The sequence below is a fragment of the Heteronotia binoei genome, chromosome 3, assembly GCF_032191835.1.
Source record: "Heteronotia binoei isolate CCM8104 ecotype False Entrance Well chromosome 3, APGP_CSIRO_Hbin_v1, whole genome shotgun sequence".
In the NCBI taxonomy this organism is placed as follows: Eukaryota; Metazoa; Chordata; class Lepidosauria; order Squamata; family Gekkonidae; genus Heteronotia; species Heteronotia binoei.
This window is the reverse complement of record NC_083225.1, coordinates 117025014-117039070: the sequence shown is the minus strand read 5'-3', so window position 1 is coordinate 117039070 and position 14057 is coordinate 117025014. Positions and strand designations below refer to the sequence as shown.

General features: G+C 42.9%; 1 protein-coding gene across 2 annotated transcripts in view; it reads right to left on the bottom strand.

The window, feature by feature from the left end:
• The window catches only part of NRIP1 (nuclear receptor interacting protein 1), a 135446-nt gene that overhangs the window by 51068 nt on the left and 70321 nt on the right, over nucleotides 1-14057 (bottom strand). The window lies entirely within an intron of this gene.

The following is a 14057-nucleotide window of genomic DNA, read 5'->3' as shown; positions in this document are numbered from 1 at the left end:
GAGGAAGTGGTGTCTCCCTTCCTATTCAGGGAGCTCATCCCAGGAATTCTCCAAGAATTCTAAAAAGATATGAAACAAGAATTTCCGTTGAAGAGACTATGGTATTGTTCCATTAGTAAGGCTTGTTTTCTGTGTATTCAACAACGCTAGTTTAATATAATATTCCAACAGTTTTCCTATCAGCCTCCAGAACTTAGGTTAACTGTTCTGTAGCCTACTAGATTTGTTTTGCTCCAAACCCGTTTTTAAAAATTAATGTTACACTACATATGAAGCAGTCCTCAAGGACCTGAGTGATAATTTACATATGTTAATACAAAAAAACTTGCTTAATTTTGTCGATTTATTAACAAAATTATCTTTAGCCTCTATATGACATTGTTTGTTTAGATGCAATCTTAAAAACAATGATTCAAGTCCAAACCCAATGTATTTTGTACTTGGAAGCAGTACAGAGATTTTATTTTGCATCTGTACATTTGCCTTGTCTTCAAACAATACTTATTCTACTTCTTAGCCCCAAGACAACTGTACTTTTCTGCATCTAATCAGCTAGATCCCATATCTATCAATACAAAAAACTGATAGTTGTGGATCTTCCACACATTCTCCTCTGTCTAGTAATCCCAACCAACCCCAGAAGAATTCATCAGTATGTATAACAGGGGTGGCCAAACTTGCTTAATGTAAGAGTCACATAGAACAAACATCAGATGTTTGAGAGCCGCAAGAAGGGAGGGAGAGAGGGAGGAAAGCAAATAGGTGGAAGGGGAGGGGTGGGTGGAAAGAAATCAACTTTAACTTTAAATGCATTCTTCAAGCTGCCAGCTGGCTTGGCTTGTAGAAGTGATTTAAAGAGAGAAATGTCTTCTCCAAGTTGACTGATGAGGTGGTGAGGGCTTCAAGAACCACACGATATGTGTGAAAGAGCCACATATAGCTCTTGAGCCTTGGCCACACCTGACCTACAAGCATCAAAGGGCAGTAGTAAGAAGAGCTAAAACTGTTCTCACTTCCTTCTAATTGTACCCCCTTGTCCCTACTGACTGTAACCCTTTGACTCACATGGCTACTAGTATACATGGGTCATGCAACCCTGGAATCAAGCTTCCTGGGATTAGATCTGCTGAGCAGAGGGGAATGATCCACAACCCTAGCATTCCTATGACTGTGAAATCTAATTTAATGTGCATAGATACATTTTAATTATTGAAGTAGATCAAACCATAATGCAAGCAGCCTTCCTCCCATTTAAAGAGCCCTCCTTCAACATGTAGAAGAAAAAGATGATATTGGATTTATATCCCACCTTCCAACTCTGAATCTCAGAGTGGCTCACAATCTCCTTTATCTTCCTCCCCCACAACAGGCACCCTGTGAGGTGGGTGGGGCTGAGGGAGCTCTCCCAGAAGCTGCCCTTTCAAGGACACCTCTGTGAGAGCTATGGCTGACCCAAGACCATCCCAGCAGCTTCAAGTGGAGGAATGCGGAATCAAACCTGGTTCTCCCAGATAAGAGTCCACACACTTAACCACTACACCAAATTGGCTCTCATGTGGCTCTTCCTCCAACAGAACAGCCACCTGAGTTAAAGGAAAGCCCTTAGGCTGGTGGAATGCTTCAAATTTTGCTAAGTGGAATAGTAGGACAGGGGTAAGAGACACCCTATTATATCTTTAGAAGTTTGCTGTTCACATTTTCTTTTCCTTGTGAATAGTCTAAATTTTATTTTATTTATTCAGCAAATAGATAGCCTTAGATCCAAACTACACTGAAATTTAAATCAGTACATACACTTTGTATTGGGCTGAGAAATAAACTGAAAGCCAATGTGGTTCCCATAGCACAACATGCTTTCTCTGTGGTGGCCATCTGCAAACATCCTAGTAATTACATCCTGAACCATCTGCAGAGACAGCCCAAAGTGACATACATTACAGTAGTCTTGTCTGGACATTACCCCGGCATGAGTGATTATGTTCAGGTCTGTTTCTCCCCCTCCCTTAAAAATGTTAAAGTTTGAGAAACAGCTGAAGCTGAAAAAACAGCTACCTCATTACCCCCATCCAGGGTCAATGAGAGGCCTGAAGGATAACCAAATCGTATGTTTGTTAAGTGGAAGCACTATCCTTCTGCAATACAAACTGAACACCTGTTCCATGTCCAGTACTTCTCCGAATACTTTCATTTTATCTGGAACTGGAAGCCCGTTGCCCATCTTCTGGCCCTATTTTGGACCACTTCAGCCGACTTTCCCTGGAAGATTTCGACAGGATGTTGGTTGCAGTAAAACCTACCACTTGTCCTCTGGATCCATGTCCACCATGGCTTGTAAAAGCATGTGAAGATGGTATTTGGGGCCCTTTGGTGGATATTGTCAACTTATCTCTGGCCTCAGGGATATTTCCAGCCAAGCTCAAAGAAGCAGCGGTCTGCCCACTTTTAAAGCCATCCTTGGATTCAATGATCCTAGCCAATTACAGCCTAGTTTCGAATCTTCTGTTTCTGGGCAAGGAAATTGAGAAAGCAGTGGCGGAGCAGCTCCTAGTTTTCTTGGAGGAAACATTTATCTTGGATCCCTTCCAGTCCGTATTCCGGCCCTGGCCATTGGACGGAAACAGTTCTGGTCGCCCTCACAGATTACCTCAGAAGGCAAGTCAAGGCAAGTCAGCAATGCTGTTGCTTTTAGATCTATTGGCAGTGTTCGACGTGGTCGATTATGACCTAATGGCCCACCGCCTTGCTGACATTGGAATTCAGGGAGTTGCCTTACAGTGGTTCTCCTCAGGGAGTGCTCCAGGGAGCCATTCTTTTGCCAATGATGTTTAATATCTATATGCGCCCCCTTGCTCAGATTGCCCGAGGTTTTGCACTGGGTTGTTACCAATATGCAGATGACACCCAGCTCTATCTGTTGATGGACGGCCATCCAGACTTGGCCCCGGGTCATATGACCTTGGCCTTAGCATATGTGGCTGAATGGCTTCAGCAAAGCTGCCTGAAGCTTAATCCAGCTAAGATGGAGATCCTGTACGTGGCCCAGAGGAGAAGTAGAGTCGGGCATCCAGCTCCCAACCCTGGACGGTGCATGCCTTGTACCGGCTTAGAAGGTGAAGAACTTGGGAGTGAACCTGGATGTCTCACTCAATGGAGGCACAAGTCGCAGTGGTTACACAGTCTGCCTTTTAGCATCTTTAGTAGGCCAGGGAACTAGCCCCCTACCTATCCCCCAGCCACAGTGATGCAAATGGATTACTGTGACTCACTCTACACAGGCTTACCCTTACCCTTGAGACTGATCTGGACGCTCCAGCAGGTGCAGAATGCAGCTACTCAGCTGATAATAGTACCTATCCAGGCATACATCTGGCCAACACTGCACCAACTGCAGTTGAGTACCATATCTATTTCAAGGTCTTAGTTCTGACATTTAAAGCTCTACATGGCCTGGGACCAACTTCTCTACGGGACTGCTTCGCATAAGAACATAAGAGGAGCCGTGTTGGATCAGGCCAATACCCCATCCAGTCCAACACTCTGTGTCACAGAGTGGTGAAAAAAAAAAAAAACCTTAGTGCCATCAGGAGGTTCACAAATGGGGCTAGAAGCCCTTTCACTTTGCCCCCCCTCCAAGCACCAACTACGGAGCATCACTGCCCCAGACAGAGAGTTCCAACAATACGCTGTGGCTAACAGCCACTGATGGACCTCTGCTCCATATGTTTACCCAATTCCTTCTTGAAGCTGGCTATGCTTGTAGCCGCCACCACCTCCTGTGGCAGTGAATTCCACAAGTTAATCACCCTTTGGGTGAAGAAGTACTTCCTTTTATCCATTCTAACCTGACTGCTCACCAATTTCATTGAATGCCCATGAGTTCTTGTATTGTGAGAAAAGGAGAAAAGTACTTCTTTCTCTATTTTCTCCATCACATTCATAATCTTGTAAACCTCTATCATGTCACCCAGGAATCAACATTTCTCCAAGCTAAAGAGCCCCAAGCGTTTTAACCTTTCTTCATAGGGAAAGAGTCTCAAACCATTAATCATTCTAATTGCCCTTTCTGGACTTTTTCCAATGCTATAATATCCTTTTTGAGGTGTGGTGACCAGAATTGTACACAGTATTCCAAATGGGACCACACCATCGATTTATACAGGGGCATTATGATACTGCCTGCTTTGTTTTCAATTCCCTTCCTAATAATTCCCAGCATGGCATTGGCCTTTTTTATTGAAATCGCACATTGTCCTGACATTTTCAGTGAGTTATCTACCATGACCCCAAGATCTCTCTCTTGGTCAGTCTCTGCCAGTTCACAACTGATCAACTTGTATTTATAGCCGGGATTTCTGGACCTAATGTGCATTACTTTGCACTTGGCCACACTGAACCTCATCTGACACATAGACGTCCACTAACCCAGCCTCAACAGATCCCTTTGGAGTGCCCCACAATCCTCTCTGGTTCTCACCACCCTAAACAATTTAGTGTCATCTGCAAACTTAGCCACTTCACTGCTTACTCCCAACTCCTAATCATTAATCAACAAGTTAAGGAGCATGGGACCCAGTACTGAGCCCTGCAGCACCCCACTGCTTACCGTCTTCCACTGCGAAAATTGCCCATTTATACTAACTTTCTGTTTCCTAATAATTAGCCAGTTTTTGATCCACAAGAGGACTTGTCCTTTTACTCCATGATTCTGGAGCTTACTAAGGAACCTTTGATGAGGAACTTTATCAAAAGCTTTCTGGAAGTCAAGGTAAACAACATCTATTCGGTCCCCTTTGTCCACATGTTTGTTCACCCCCTAAAAGAACTCTTAACAGGTTAGTGAGGCAAGATCTTCCCTTAGAGAACCCATGCTGAGTCTTCCTCAATAACTTGTGTTCATCAATGTGTATACTCATTCTGTCTTGGACAATAGCTTCTTCCAGCTTTCCTGGTATTGAAGTCAGACTGACTGGTCTGTAATTTCCTGGATCTGCTCTGGAACCCTTTTTAAAGATGGGGGTGACACTTGCTACCTTCCAGTCCTCAGGAACGGAGGCAGATTTCAATGAAAGATTACATATTTTTGTCAGGAGATCCACAAGTTGAACTTTGAGTTCTTTCAGAACTCTTGGATGTATGCCATCCAGACCTGGTGACTTATTCGTTTTTAATTTGTTTATCAGTTGTAAGACCTCCTCTCTTGTCACCTCAATCTGACTCAGGTCTTTCAACACCCCTTCCAAAATTAGTGGTTCTGGAGTGGGCAAACACTTCTCATCTTCCACAGTGAAGATGGAGGCAAAAAATGCATTTGGCTTCTCAGCCATTTCCCTATCCTCCTTCAATAATCTTTTGACTCCTTGGTCATCCAAGGGCCCCACTGCCTCCCTAGCTGGTTTCCTGCTTCTAATATATTTGAAGAAATTTTTATTGTTGGTCTTTATGTTTTTTGCAATATGCTCCTCATGGTCCCTGCCTGATCACAGTCCTGCATTTGATTTGCCATAGCCTGTGTTCCCTTTTATTGGACTAGCTTTCCACAGCTTAAAGTAGTTCTTCTTACCTTTTACAGCTTTCACTACTTCGTTAACTATGCAGGCTTTTTCTTATATCTGTTTGTGCCTTTCCTAACTTGTGGTATATATTTTATCTGAGCTTCTAGGATTGTAGTTTTAAATAGCCTCCAAGCTTCTCCAACAGTTTTGACTGTATTTACCTTTCCTTTCAGTTTCCTCTTCACATGCCTCCACATCTCAGAGAATTTACCCCTTTTAAAGTTAAACGTGGTTGTGCTGGTCTTTTGGGGCAACTCCCTATTTATAAAGATGGTGAAATCACTAACGTTATGGTCACTACTCCCAAGTGGTGCTATCACTTTTACATCTCTCACCAGGTCTTGGCCATTACTTAGGACCAAATCCAGGATCACTCCACCCTGGTAGGTTCTGTGACCATCTGCTCCATAGCACAGTCATTGAGAGCATCTAGAAACTCAATCGCTTTCTCCCAACCAGAGCACATATTGACCCAATCAATCTGCGGGTAGTTAAAATCACCTATTATGACACACTTTTTACGTTTAGCCACTATCTCTAATCCTTCCATCATATTATAATCGTCCTCTATCTTTTGATTTGGTGGGCGATAACAAACTCCCATAGTTAAATTTCCTTTTGGGCCCACTATTTCAACCCAAAGCATTTCTAGAAGGGAATCTAATTCTCTGACTTCAATATTACTGGACTGTATACCTTCTCTGACATACAGAGCCTCCAACCGTTCCCTGCCTATCCTTCCGATATAATTTATATCCAGGAATCACCGGGTCCCACTGATTCTCCTCATTCCACCAAGTTTCTGAAATTCCCACAATGTCTATGTTTTCCCCAAACACTAAACATTCCAACTCACCAATTTTTCTTCGAACACTTCTAGCATTTGTATCTCTCTCTCTCTCGGCTTCACTTCACGAACGAAGATTTAAGAAAGGTGCAGTAGTCCACGTCTGCTGCAGGCTCGCTGGTGGCTTACAAGACCAATGCGGGACAGGCAGGTCTGGCCACAGTGGCTGAAGGGAAAAGTCTGATTTGGGGTTGGTGCTGTAGCAGTACAATTCTTCCTCAATCTCCTTTTGTCCTCAAGACCAGCTATGCCTGCGTTCTCAAAGGAAGAGACAGCCTGGTGGATGGTGTGCCTCCATGCTTTGCGATCTGAGGCTAGGTCAGACCACTGGTGATGGTTAATGCAACAGGTACCAAGGAGTCCTTGAACCTCTTCTTTGGTGCCCCTCTATTTCGATGGCCGGTGGAAAGTTCGCCATACAGGGCAATCTTGGGAAGGCGGTAGTTTTCCATCCTGGAGATATGCCCTGCCCAGCGCAGCTGCGTCTTCAACAGCAATGCCTCAATGCTTGTAACCTCCGCCCGCTTGAGGACTTCAGTGTTGGTCACAAAGTCACTCCAGTGGATGTTGAGGATGGTGCGACGGCAGCGCTGATGAAAGCGCTCAAGGAGTCGCAGATGATGACGGTATAATACCCACGATTCGGAGCCGTAGATGAGGGTTGTCATCACAACCGCTTTGTAAACATTGATCTTTGTGCCTTTTTTCAGATGCTTGTTGCTCCACACTCTTTTATGCAGTCGGCCAAATGAACGGTTTGCCTTTGCCAGTCTATCGTCAATCTCCTTGTCAATCTTGGTGTCTGAGATGATGCACCCCAGGTAGCTGAACTGCTGGACTGTCTTCAAAACTGATTCACCCACAGTGATGCAGGGAGGGTGATAATCTTCCTGGGGTGCAGGCTGGTGGAGAACTTCTGTCTTCTTCAGACTAACTTCTAGGCCGAATAGCTTGGCAGCCTCTGCAAAGCAGGACGTCATATGCTGCAGAGCTGATACCGAGTGGGAGACAAGTGCAGCATCATCAGCAAACAGTAGCTCTCGGATAAGTTTTTCCATTGTCTTGGAGTGGGCCTTTAGTTGCCTCAGGTTGAACAGGCTGCCATCAGTGTGATAGCGGATGTAGACACCATCGTCATCATCTAAATCTACTGCAGCTCTTTGAAGCATCATGCTAAAGAAGATCGTAAAGAGAGTTGGCGCGAGAACTCAGCCTTGCTTTACACCTGTGCCTATTGGGAAGGGCTCCGAGAGATCGTTGCAGTGTCTGACTTGGCCTCGCTGGTCTTCATGTTGCTGGATGACCATACTGAGGAACCTTGGGGGACATCCTAGACGTTCCAAGATTTGCCACAGGCCGTTCCTGCTAACGGTATCAAAAGCTTTGGTAAGGTCGACAAAAGTCACATATAGACCCTTGTTCTGTTCCCTGCATTTCTCTTGGAGCTGCCTGAGAACAAATACCATGTAAGTGGTGCTCCTGTTAGCCCTGAAGCCACACTGGCTCTCTGGGAGGAGTTCTTCTGCAATGGTGGGTACCAGTCTGTTCAGGAGTATTCTAGCAAGGATTCTGCCTGCGATGGAGAGCAGGGTTATCCCCCGGTAGTTGGAGCTATCTGACTTTTCCCCTTTGTTCTTATGTAGAGTAATGATGATTGCATCGCGAAAGTCCTGTGGTAGTTTGCCTTGTTCCCAGCAGGTGACAAGTACTTTGTGAAGTGTGCTATGTAGTACTATGCCCCCATGCTTCCAGATCTCTGGTGGGATTCCATCAACTCCCGCTGCCTTGCCACTTTTCAGTTGCTTGATGGCTTTAACAGTCTCTTCTAGGGTGGGATCTCATCCAACTCTGTTTTCACTGGTTGAAGTGGGGTGAGGTGGATTGCTGAATCTTGAACTACGCGATTGGCACTGAAGAGAACCTGAAAATACTCTGACCACCGGTTCAGTATGGATGCCTTGTCTGTGAGGAGCACTTGGCCGTCTGCACTAAGCAGGGGACTCTGAGCCTGATATGATGGACCATATACTGCCTTCAGGGCTTCGTAGAACCCTCTTAAATCACCAGTGTCTGCACATAGCTGGGTTCTCTCTGCAAGCTTGATCCGCCACTCGTTCTGAATGTCTCGAAGCTTGCGCTGAAGGTTGCTACATACAGCGCGAAAGGTTGCTTTTTTCCCGGGACAGGAGGGCTGAGCAAGATGTGCTTGGTAGGCAGATCTCTTTTTCGCCAGTAATTCTTGGATTTCTTGATTGTTCTTGTCAAACCAGTCCTTGTTCTTCCTTGTGGAGAACCTGAGGATTTCTTTAGAGGTCAACAGGATGGTAGTTTTTAGGTGTTCCCAGAGTGCTTCTGGAGAAGGATCTGTGAGGCAACTGGGGTCCTCAATTCTTGTCTGGAGTTTTGCCTGGAAGGCAGCTCTAACTTCGGCTGACTGAAGGCTCACCAATTTTACTTCGAACACTTCTAGCATTTGTATACAAACATCTATAATTTCCCAGGCAAGTTAGGCCCGCAACCTTCCTCCTGCTGCCTCGAGACTTTGGCAGACAATCCATACTGTTTGTCACCATCTCAGTGGACAACTCTGATCCATTACCCAGTAGAAAAGTAACAGCTAAGCCCTCATCTCTTTGAGATGAGTCCTCCCGAACCAGAGACATTTCATCTCCTGTCGGCTTTCCCCCAAGTTTTAGTTTAAAAACTGCTATGCCACCTTTTTGATTTTAAGCACCAGCAGCCTGGTTCCTCCTGGGGAGAAGTGGACACCGTCTCTTTTGTACAGCTCCCGCTTGTTCCAGAAAGCATCCCTGTGCCTAACAAACTTAAACCCTTCCTCTTTACACCATCATCTCATCCACACATTGAGACTTCTAATTTTTGCCTGTCTCTCCAGCCCTGCACGTGGAACAGGCAGCACTTCTGAGAAGGCTACCTTGGAGGTCCTGGCCTTACTTGCCTAAGGATCGAATCATTAAGACTCCCCCTCCCTCCCTGCCTAGGGATGGTTCCTTGGCGCAAAAGGTTACCCGCTCATCAACTGAAGAAGAGGTCCCTTCTGAGGGTGCATTCCCCTTATCCTCAGCATGGTGCCCTGTTCCCTCTCAACCCTCATGCTCCCTGGCAGCAACAGGGCTGCCATGTTCAGAGTGGGACTCATCTAACATGTCCCCGAGAGTCTTCTCCGAGTGCCTAACTGATTGCCTCTGCTTCTCCAGGTCAGCCACCTCAGCCTCAAGGGTATGAACTCGTTCCCTGAGTACCAGGAGCTCCTTGCATCGAGCACACACCCAAGACTTCTGTCCTGCAGGCAGATAGTCATATATGTGACACTCAGTGGAAAACACTGGAAACCCCCCACCCCTCCTGCTGGCATTCTATCTTCATGATAGCTTTTTAAAATATACAGTCCCCCTTTAAATCCTCTACACATGTGCCCCAAAGAGTACCAAGATCTAGCTCACAACACCTACTGACCATACCTGGCCCGATGGATTCCAACTTCCCTCGACCAGGGCCAGGGCCTTTTCGACCTTGGCCCCAGCGTGGTGGAATCAGCTTCCTGTATAAATTCAGGTCCTCACTGAATTACTACTTTTTTGCAGGGCCTGCAAAATAGAGCTATTCCATCAGGCCTTCGGTTGAGGTAGTACGCATCCTATCGCACTGACTGGCCTCTATGCTATGACACCATCTCTGGTGTGTTACCATCAACTATAGTCACCTGTTAATTAACACCTTTCTTTCTTTTATTTTCCTTTTTTTTGAGGGGGGAAGGGAAGGGCTGAATTGTGCATACAATATGTCACAGAAGTGAGTACACCCCCTCACATTTTGTAAATATTTAAGTATATCTTTTCATGTGACAACACTGAAGAAATGACACTTGGCTACAATGTAAAGTAGTGAGTCTACAGCTTGTATAACAGTGTAAATGTGCTGTCCCCTCAAAATTACGCAACACACAGGCATTTATGTCTAAACTGCTGGCAACAATAGTGAGTACACCCCTAAGTGATAATGTCCAAATGGGGCCCAAAGTGTCAATATTTTGTGTGGCCACCATTATTTTCCAGCACTGCCTTAACCCTCTTGGGGCACAGAGTTCACCAGAGCTTCACAGGACTGTAGGCAAGACACACTTGTCTTTGTACTCCTAACCTGGTTGCCGCCACACATGTTTGACACCATCTGAACCAAACTGATCTGTCGTCCCAGAGCTGTCGTCCCAGAAGCAAGTCTCTTCTAAAGATGATGCACAAGAAATCCCACAAACGGAGACATCCAGAAAAGGAAGTAGCATTATTCTTTGCGGATGCAGAGAAAGCATTTGACAGTTTAAACTGGGACTTTATGTTTGCAGTAATGGAGAAAATGGAGTTGGGAGAACAATTTATAAGGATGATAAAAGCAATATATACAGAACAACGTGCAAGGCTATGTATAAATGCAGACCTTACAGAAAATATGATAATTAGTAAAGGTACAAGACAAGGATGTCCACTCTCTCCACTGTTGTTCATAATGACACTTGAAATTTTGCTGATGCAAATTCAAGAAGACAAAGAAATGGAAGAATTAAAAATAAAAGTATTTACTTATATAGAGCATTTGTATATGATATAATGTTTATAAATGAAAATCCAACTCAAGTAACACCCTTGCTGTTAGCTAAAATACAAGAATATGGAGAATTGGCGGGATTTTATATAAATAAAGAAAAATCCAAAATTTTATGTAAGACTATGCAAGTAAGTAAGCAAAAGGAGTTACAAAAGCTAACGGGTTGTGAAGTTACCTCGAAGGTAAAATATTTGGGTGTGGAGATAACAATGAAGAATATTGATTTGTTTAAAAATAATTATGAGAAGCTATGGCGTAAAATGGCTGAAGACATGATAAAATGGAATAAACTTAATTTGTCATTGCTGGGAAGAATAGCTGCAATTAAAATGAACATTTTACCAAGAATAATGTATTTATTTCAAACTATTCCGATTGTGAAGGACAGCAAACAGTTTAACAGATGGCAGAGGAAGATCTCAGAATTTGTGTGGGCGGGGAAGAAACCCAGGATCAAAATGAAAATTTTAACAGATGCAAAAGAGAGGAGGATTCCAATTACCAGATTTAAAACTATATCATGAAGCAGTCTGCTTAGTGTCGATAAAAAAATGGGTGATGCTACTAAACAGAAAACTTCTGGTGTTGGAAGGTCATGGAAATAAATTCAGCTGGCACGCTTATATGTACTAGGGAAAAAAGAAGATGGATGGTTTTTTCTCTCACCATTATATAAGAAAGAATCTGTTGAATACGTGGATGAAATATAAGAAATATGGTGATGAAAGGAAACAGTTATGGATAGTGCCAGCAGAAGTGATAAAAATAATGGCTGAAGTGGGTGAAGAAAAGTGGTTGTCATATAATCAGATATTAAAAATACAAGGCGGTAAAATAGAGATGAAAACTGCGAAAGAGTTGAACAATAAATATGATTGGTTTCAAATGCAACAAATAAAGAGTTTGGTGGAAAAAGACATTTAAACTGAAGGAATAAGAAAAGAACAAACAGAAATGGAAATAGTTCTGCTTGGAGATAATGAAAAATTAATTTCAAAATTATATAAACTGCTTTTGAAATGGTCTACAGAAGATGAAGTAGTGAAATCTCAAATGATTAAGTGGGCAATTAATATAAATAAAGAAATACAGATGGAAACTTGGGAATATCTTTGGAAGAATTCTATAAAGCTTTCAACATGTCAAAGTATTAAAAAGAACTGTTTAAAATGATGTACAGATGGTATATAACTCCAAAAAAGTTGACAAAGATGAACAATAAAATGCCAGATAGATGTTGGAAGTGTAAAAAACATGAAGGTTCTTTTTACCATATGTGGTGGACTTGTGAAAGAGCAAAAAAGTATTGGCAGATGATTCAACAAGATATATCTAGGATTTTGGGATACGAAATTAAGAAAGTTGCAGAGACTTTTCTGTTGGAATTATATATGGAAAAATTTCCAAAAGAAGACAGAACTATAATTTGGTACTTGCTCTCAGCTGCTAGGACATTATATGTGCAGTTGTGGAAGCAAGAAAAAATACCAGAAAAATGGGATTGGATTATAAAAGTTATAACATGGAGTGAAATGGACAAATTGAGAAGAATTTTAAGAGACTATGATCTAGAAACTTTTAAGATGGAGTGGAAGAAGTTTAGAAGTTATACAGAAAAAGAGTAGAAAATAAATGATAATGATTAAGTTTTAAAAGAAAGAAAAATAGAAATTTTTGTTTTGTTAGTTAAGGGTACCTTTAAATATTAGAATTTTAAGTATATAACACTGGTGGGGGTCAAGTAACGGGGGGAGGAGGGGTTGGAAAAGTAATATATGGGATAGTTAAAAAGAAATAATTAATAATGCAAGAATTGATTGTTACTATATGTTACTGGAATAAAATTGTCTTAAAATAAAAATAAGAAATCCCACAAACGTTTTGCTGCAGACAAGCAGACTAAGGACATGGATTTCTGGAACCATGTCCTGTGGTCCGATGAAACAAAGATAAACTTATTTGGTTCAGATGGTGTCAAGTGTGTGGCAGCAACCAGGTGAGGAGTACAAAGACAAGTGTGTCTTGCCTACAGTCAAGCATGGTGGTGGGAATGTCATGGTCTGGGGCTGCATGAGTGCTGCCGGCACTGAGGAGCTACAGTTCATTGAGGGAACCATGAATGCCAATATGTACTGTGACATACTGAAGCAGAACATGATCCCCTCCCTTTGGAGACTGGGCCGCAGGGCACTATTCCAACATGATAACGACCCCAAACAAACTTCCAAAACGACCACTGCCTTGCTAAAGAAGCTGAGGGTAATGGTGATGGACTGGCCAAGCATGTCTCCAGACCTAAACCCTATTGAGTATCTGTGGGGCATCCTGAAACGGAAGGTGGAGGTGCTCAAAGTCTCTAATATCCACCAGCTACGTGACATCGTCATGGTGGAGTGGAAGAGGACTCCAGTAGCAACATGTGAAGCTCTGGTGAACTCTATGCCCAAGAGGGTTAAGGCAGTGCTGGAAAATAATGGTGGCCACACAAAATATTGACACTTTGGGTCGCATTTGGACATTATCACTTAGGGGTGTACTCACTTTTGTTGCCAGCAGTTTAGACATTAATGCCTGTGTGTTGCGTAATTTTGAGGGGACTGTTATACAAGCTGTAGACTCACTACTTTACATTGTAGCCAAGTGTCATTTCTTCAGTGTTGTCACATGAAAAGATATACTTAAATATTTACAAAATGTGAGGGGGTGTATTCACTTCTGTGACATACTGTATGCAATGTATACCTTAAATCTCAAGTTTGTCTGTGTATTGATTTTATACTGCTCTAAATAGCGGTATTTCTTGCAATTTTTTTCCTCAATAAACTTGACCTTAGCATGCTGTGAATTTATTTATTTATTTATTTATTATTTATCTGAGATTTATATCCCGCCCTTCCCACTAGGTGGCTCAGGGCGGCTTACAACATGTAAAATTAACATAAAATATAAAATTAAGCATTAAAATTAACAATTATAGTTAAAAATCTAATCATTTGTTATATACATAAAACATTAAAATCATTCAGCGGTCTTAA